This window comes from Meleagris gallopavo, chromosome 3 (genome assembly GCF_000146605.3).
Source record: "Meleagris gallopavo isolate NT-WF06-2002-E0010 breed Aviagen turkey brand Nicholas breeding stock chromosome 3, Turkey_5.1, whole genome shotgun sequence".
Lineage (NCBI taxonomy): Eukaryota > Metazoa > Chordata > Aves > Galliformes > Phasianidae > Meleagris > Meleagris gallopavo.
Window position 1 is genome coordinate 33216666 of NC_015013.2, and position 8512 is coordinate 33225177.

Sequence of the window (8512 nt, forward strand, 5' to 3'; positions counted from 1 at the left end):
GGCAGCCGCTACCTCTCCGCGGAGTCTGTCGTTGGTTGTTCGTTGTTGATGAGATGGCATCAAAGCAAGAGGGAGCCGTGGGCCCCTTCGGTAGCGCTCTGCCCTGCGGATGACTGCCATCCCTGTTAGCGCTTTCTTCTAAGCCTCAGGATTACTGAGGGGGATTCTACCTGCAGCATTTCCTACAAAACTCTAGTCAGGGAGAGGGGAAAAAAAAGTATCCAGAAGGCTATATTAAAGAGCCCTTCAGCGATTATTTTTTTGTTGTTGTTGTTCTTGAGGGGAATTCTCAGCACTCAGATCACGCTACTTTGCCAAATTCTTGTTCATTATCCAGAAAAAATAATCTAATTAAGACAAGTCAGTGTATGGAAATGTCTCCTATCCATCACTCGGAACATCTCATGTCCTCACTCTCATCTTTTCAGTTTTACACATAAGGCATGAGATCCAACGGCAAGATTTTGCTGTTGGATTCCCCAGGGCTATGAACAGAGATGTCAGTTAATCTCTTGCTGCCGTCCCTTGTTGTCACAGAATATCCCAAGTCGGAAGGTATCCACCAGGATCATCAAGTCCAACTCCTGACTCCACGCAGAACCACCCAAAATTCAGTTATATTTCCCTTTTACTGTCATTACAGAAGCATGCTCTGGTGGTCAGGGTCCCTGCTTATCGAGTTCTTTTCTACCTGTAGGCATCTATTCCAAATCCATTGTTGTGTGCTTCTCTGCTTTGAGACACTTCTGTGAATTACCTCACTTCACGGAATAAGTCAGACTAGGCCTGTCTTGCTGTATTATTTCTATTTTGGCAAATTTGGACCTGACAGTAAACAAGAGGGATGACTTATACATTTTCTGCAAGATTGTTCCTACTGCCAATACCTGTGGAATGTCTCTGGAAAAAAGCTTTGACCAACAACTGCTTTTCAAGTATTTTTATGTCTGTCAGTTAATCAATTATTAGGCTATTTTATTTGGAACATTTCTCCCTTTTTTTTTTTTTTTGGTAAATCTTACATTAAAGCATGCAGTTTATCAATGTCTGTGTGTTTTTCATCATTACCTCTTTTCATTTTATTACCTCTTTTATCACACTTAGGACTTTGTCTAAAAACAAAACCAGATTTATTTGATATGATGTACCCTTTTTTTCTTCTCTCTACAGAAAGGATGCTAGTTACATTCAGATTTCCCATAGTGACCCTTTCCTCAACTAGTATCCATCAGTGCTCCTCCAGGGTTCTGAATCTTCCCAGTCTACTGAGATGAGTATCAGTTGAGCAGGAACGGTTAGCCATCAGTTCTGGGGCTCGCAGTACAAGCTTCGTGCACATTTTAATGAAATATAACAAAACAAAACACTTTTTCCTTCTAGCAGAAATCTATCATTCATTTTCTTTGAAAAAGTCTGAGTTTATTTATAATTCTCTCACAACCAGCCTACTGTCAACCAGAAACCAGTAATTTACTGATTTCTGAATGCAGAAGAAGCTATTCATTTTATCATTTGCCTTTTCTGTACCACCAACAGTTTACCATTGGCATATATAAACAAGAATGTTTATTTCATTATTTTATGGGTTTTTTTTCCACTCTCTTGTACACCTCAAAGACTCTTCAGTTCAGCTTCATGTCCTTAGCTCTGCTGGTTAAATCTTCTTTTCCTACTGTGATTAACATTTATCACTGCTGAACTTCTTTAGCTTCTAGTTCATATTTATTACTATTCATTTTTGCTTCCTTTTCCTTAATAAACGATATCCTTACTGCCTACAGCTACATTTATTTCTCCTTTGAGGTAGACTCCACTTGTGCTGTTCTCTTCATTTGTCTACTAAGAGGCAACTTCTGTTCAGAAACCAGCAGTGGCAAGAAAAAGGCTGTAGATGGAAGTTAGGTCTTTTACTACATCTGAAGGTTTAGATTAAATAAATAAACAAACAAGCCTTCAGGTGCACAAACTTATCTTCAGGTGTCCTGTGTTCACATTCTGGAAGTTTTCAGAACCTTGAAGAGCATCCTGCTGGACAAAAGTAATCACCTGCAGGGGCTGTTTAACTCACTTCTGATTGAAAATGAGTTAAGGAGAAGAAGGAGAAGCCTTATTTTGATGTGAGGAGTGACTGAAATGTGTAAAAAAGATGTTTCATTCCTACTTTTATACATGATTGTGTATAAAACATGTATACACAACCTTTTCTTTTTTTCTTTTGAATTTCATGACAGTCCTTGTTGCTTTCTGATCAAATGCAGTGAGAGAGATTTGCTCTTTTTTTCTGTATCAAGTTGTGGAATATAACCCAAACAGAGCCTACTGAACAAGAGTTGGTTGCACAAAGTCAGCGAACAGGACAAGGTTTAGAACCAGTAGCCACTGTCTGTTCTAGAACTGCTCCTCACAATGTAGGTTGGATAAGGCTGTAGCTGTGCCTCTGTAACTCCACCTGCCTCCAGTTGCGTACGCTAAACTTATCGATGCCTAATCGCGTGTAGTCTGGTACTCATGTCAAATGCCTGAGATATGACCAGATGTTAACAAGGAAAAGAGAAGTGCCACCTCTGCCAGAAACATGGCAACCATAAAACCCATGCGATAATTAACCTAGGAACAATCCTTCATGTTTTGGGGAACTGAAAATGAGGTCTTAAGGAGCCAACAGAATTTGCACTGTTTTTCTGCAAAGTCGTGTTTTTCATACCCCTGTCTATATCTCAGCTTTCATAACCTCCTTGCTATTATGACAGAATGCATGTAAAAGGGGTATAAAATCAGGATGCTGAGGACATTGGAGTTCCCCTCAGATTGCAAGCCCCCTCCTACTCTCAACTCCAGTTGTGTGAAGTACCCCATCATGTGACAGATGTGCCAGTGAGACAGGTCATATAATTTTCCTGCCCTAATTTACCCCTCCTGGAATTCATATAACCTTACCCAACCTAATCTACCTCCCCTCTCCCCCTCCCTGGAATACTGATTAGTCACAGGCCAATACATTGTTTGCTTAGAATACAGTATGCAACAGCTTGCTCAGAATACATACAGTTGTTTTGGTGCACCATAGTCATGGTCTTCTTGCTCAGCAAAACAAACCAGAGAACAAGGTGAGATGCAAGTGAAAAACCACCTCGTGTTGGTGCAAGAGACACCAACTGATTGAGCCATGTGCACTCTTACCTGATTTGAACCAGCTTTAAGGACTTTGAGTTTCTAACTCAAGATTCTACATGGGAAGGTAGGGCAACAAGCTAAGATGAGGGAAGCCGGATTTAGAGGAAATAAAGAAGGTATTTGTTTACTTTACAGTGAACCACAGTCCAGCTGTGTATTGCATGGTTACTGATAGCTTACCGAAGTTCAAAAAGATGTTTTACAAATTTTTTCAAGAAGGATCCATAGAAAGCTATTCAATATAAAAAATCTCGTGCAGCATGTCCATCTCACAGATCAGTGTGTACTCGGAAAGCATTGTATGCTTACTTTGTTTAATGCTTTTTGCTGGGCTTGTGCTGCTGGGCTTGTGCCATTCTCCTAGGTCAGATACTGGATTTGGTAGAGCTGTATTGTGATCCAGAACAACTTCTGCATGGTCACGTGCACCTGGATCCATCTGCCTCTGAGGTCCTGTCCTGGTAAGACATCTGCCTGTACCACAGCAGCTCTAGGTCATGCCACAGTACCACTTAGTTGCCTGTGCTTTTGTAGACCTCTTAGTGACATCCTTGAGGTGCTTTTAATAGGAATCCAATTATTTTTGTTGCCAATCTATCACTACAAAAGACTGCCCATAAAAAGTGCTCATGCTTATGCTCAGGTCCAAATGTGAGCTACTCAGTAAACATATAGGGTGAACATTTCAGAGAAACTTGTGACCATATCAATATTTGCCCAACAAAAATACCAAATTCTGTGAATATACAAAGGGCTTCACAAACAGCACTTTCTCTCATTGAGTCTGAGAATGTAACTCAGAAACAGTTTCTCTCTTCCATGCAACTGAGCAAAGTTTAGTTTAAGACAGAAACAGCACAGTCATGGGTAAATTCAGTGATGCTATTTGAAAATAAGAGAAAGGAGAGAAAGGAGACTGAAAATCTCTCCTAATTAATACTTAACAATAGTTGAGGATTTATTGACTTTTCTGTGAATTTACAGTTTCCATTGGCAATATTTAGATACATTTTCTCAGAAACTCTTCACAGTTTATGTTTAGTAATTTATGATTCAACATTTTACAAGAAACAAGGCACTAAAATGTACAGTTAGTTAGTCATCCTTATTACATACTCAGTGAATTTCAGACATACAGCAGATTCCTCTCACTTGGACAAATACTCTCTTCTTCCAATGTCGTATTTTATTGTGTTTCTTGCATCTCCACCATTAGAAATTATACATTTTAGAGCCCTACTTTTGTGTCCTTTCAGTTGCTGTTTCTGTGGGAATAGCAAAGAATTTACTATGAAATAGTAAATATCTACCAAATAAAGCTACTTTGCATTTCTAAGGACATAGATATACCAACTGCAAGCTTCTTGAGATTCAGACCTTAACACGGGCATTATTTATCCAATTTATTTATCAGTTATAAAACCAATCAACAAAAATCGTTGTTTGAAGGTGCAGTGGTAGAAGCTACTGTGCAGGGCAGGAACAGCGCTGATGATAATCTGAGGCACTAAAGTACTAAACTAACACTTTATGGTGGGTGATATGGCTGAGGCTGACACCATGCAGACAAATCAGATTCACCTCATGGCTTAACCAGTGCTGGGGCTGAAATAATGTATAGTTTTCGGTGCAATGCAAAAGCAAAACTCAGAAACTTGCTAATAAAAGGCAAAGTCCACGAGAGATACCATCTAACACTCTATTAAAATATTTAACACCAGAAGGACTGTACACATTTTCAAGTATCTTAGGACAAATTGCTCAGGACTTAAGTGTAGTTCTCTTTTACAATGGCTGCTCCAAAAATAATGCCTCCTGTTTTATTGTATTGGCATCAGAGGCAGATGTTGATGGGATGGCAGTAGTGGTTGAACCTTCCCATCAATATTGTGTTATATTTTGTTGCTGTGTGACAGCTGACAGCAGAGGAGCAGACTGACAAAATGGTTCCTGATGTGGAAGTACATATGAAGTGAAAATGTGGAACTAAATTCAGAAAAATTTGTACCCGTTGATATTCATTGAAATTTGCTGAACGTTTATGGAGACCAAACAGTGGATGTGAGCACAGTGAGACAGTGGGTGGTGCATATGAGCAGTGGTGACAGCAGCAGCGGGTCACCTCTGCTGGTGCAGATTTTTACAAGCAGAAGATGCAGGCTCTTGTTCACTGCTAGTGAAAATGCATAGATAATGGTGGTGACTGTGTTGAAAAATAGTATTTTGTAGCTGCGAATTTTCTCTATAACAGTGTTATTGTGCTCTTTGTTTTAGCTTCCATGGAAATAAACAGGAGGCATTACTTTACTTTTAGATTTGCCTCTGTAGATGCTCACTGACAATAAGCACAAACACTACAATTTCATATATTGCTAAAATACAGCAGAAACTAATGGTGCATAAGTCCAACACAGTGTAAATAAAGAGTGGTTTCCTAATTATTCAACCACTTATACAAGAATGACAAAGAGGAGCACCTAGATTCAAGCTTCTTCTTGAGATTACCGAGCTTTATGGCTGGCAGTGGTTTAGGGATCAGATTTCCCATTCCTTTGCATTTGGATAGTAGCAACATTGAGCACTCTGCATACACGTGGAAAAATTCTGCTTTGATTTTGAGAAGATCCTCACAGTCCCCATGACAAAAGGTATTCAGGTGCTCGTGGAATATACATGCAAAATAGGGGAAATCTCTGCAAGATTAAAAAATGGCAGTGGAGGGAGAACTGCTTGTAACAACCTTGAATAACAACACCCTGAGTCGTTGCCAAATTAAAACAAAAGTCGCTTTTTCCCCTTGGAAAAAGAAGACTTCTTCAAACCTGGCCAACACGATGTACAATTATGTACGTTGTACAGACGACAGTAATGCATCTAGAAATGAATTCTCTCTTAAAGCCTTTTCCCGTCTCAAGTACTGTAAAAAATAGTTTTGTAAACTGCATACATTTTTGTGAAAGAGGTTCTTATGTAGCAACAAGAGTCACTCCAGGAGAAAAAAAGTTAAAGAAAACCATAATGTGATTACTCCTGTTAAGCAGTATATCTAGCATCCAACACTGGTACTGCTGGGTGCCAGCTGTACACATTATGACTGAAGTCCAGAAATACAACCACAAAGAGAACGCTCTGAGGGCTATGCCTTCTGGTTCTGTGGAACCTTTTCAAGTACTGGTTTGAAATACCAGGACATCTCATGTCTAGAACCTAAAGATCAGAGCTCTTTATTTAACATTAGACACTTAAGGAAAAAAAAAAGAGGGAAGTAAAAATAAACACAAAAGACCATGAATAGAGGAAAACATGAAATATTTAGAAAAATATTAAACTTATTTTTCATTTTGTTGAACTTATATACATCCATGTGGGGATTCATGAGCAACAGTTATGTTTATTTTTTTAAGGAACTTGAAGTAATGATGGAAGTAGCAAAGATTTTACACAGAAGAGGTGAGCGTGTCTCTACGATGTATTTCCTGTACTGGTTAACCAATTCCTAACAGAAAACTGAACCCATCAGACTGAAGCTGTGGTAATTTATTGCTCTTGGTAGTTGAACATTTGACAAGGTATAATTTTAGTCTGTCCTATGATCTGGAAGATGTCAATGTATGTCAATGTCTATATTTTTTAAGTTGCTTACCTTTTTTACAGATCACCAAATAACCCGCTACAGTTACTACACCCACACTTTTTACATTGTGAGAGTTTGCAGATCAAGTTTGCTGCACCATTGAGCTTTGGCCACTTAACCCCAAATTGTGTAGGGGAAGGGCTCAGGCTTCGGCCACTCTTTTCCTACATCTGACTTCCCCAGCCCTGCTCCCTGGCAGTGTGTTTGTGCCAGATTTACACAAGCAGCTGTCACTTTTGGACCAGAATGAAAATTGAGATTTAGACTTTTCTATCAAACCCACAGCAACCTACAGAAATCTGTTGGCTTCAGAGAGACTATGTAAATGTACAATGGAAGCAAACAACTAATTGATCAGTCAATGAGAGGAGTAAAAGCAAGAATTAACCCAGAAGGATTTGTTGCAATTGGCTGAGATAGAAATACAAGTACCGCTATAGTAATTTACCAATCATACTTCAACTTGCTGCCCTCTTGGTGCAATGAGGCGCCTCAGCAATACAGTTAGCAAAAATGGCTGTTCCTGCTGACCCCTCATTTGCATTCAAATTCATCCACCATAGTCGATTTGGTAAATGTAAAAGAGGCAGGCACTCGGTGCCAGGCAACTTGAGAACCCATGGTCCTCCCATCAGCATCACCACATTGTACTGCATACAGCCAGATGAGAGCTTTGCAGTCAAGAGAATCAGAACAAAATCAGCGTGGGAAGCATTCTCAAAATGCTATCAGCCAACAATAGCATGCACCATAAAGCCCAGCCTTAGAGACCTCGGGCAAGGCAGTACTTGAAATCAAACCAAATCAAAACAAATGCATTTTGGAAACTACTGTTGCTTTATTTGGCAAGAATTTCTCATTACACCTCATTTTAGATAGAAAGTTTGAGGTAAGGCAACATTTGGATTGGACATCATTGTTCTTGCAATCAAGAGGTCAAACCTCTGTATTAGGTCAGCAGTGATAACTCCCAGCCTGCCAAAATTTCAGTGCTGGCTTAAATACCAAATCCATCACATCACCTCCCTAGTCTGCATTTGGAGTTTCAGTATGTGACAATATGTGCAAGGTCTTTTTTCAGATAAATGGAATTTATCGTGTGTGTGTCAATTCAGTCCATAGGTTTGGTATTAAGAAGCTACAAAGCCAAGAGTTTAATTGAGTTCAAGGACAGTTCTGTAGGAATACAAAGGTGTCTAATAGGAGAAAGGAATTTCAAGCAAAATTCAGTGAGGATAACAGGTCAAAATTTTAAAAGTCCAAAACCAAACAGAAGTCAAATTTTGCCTGCATGTTACACTGTGGCACAGAATGCGTAGCAGGCCTTTATATAGGAGAAACATCAGGTCTGTTTGTTGCTCAGTACAACATTTCATGGTGTATCTGTATGGAAAGATATGGGTTTTGTCCGTGACCAAATTATAGGCAGAGCATGAAGAGCTTATATGTCACCTCATTAGCACTGTATGAATAGTGAGTTACAACTAAATTGGATCCGATGCCAGTTCCTGATTGAGGACTGTCCAAGAACAGCCCCTTACATCCAAGAAGAAGTATCTGAATGCTGCTGGAATGTAATCCATCTTGAGTTGTCCCGAATGCAAACCTACTTCTCTGTTGCCAAACAAGTTTGATTAATTAGGTGCCCCAACACTCAGTCAAAAACTGAAGCACACAACTATTCTGCAGCTGGACTGAATAACA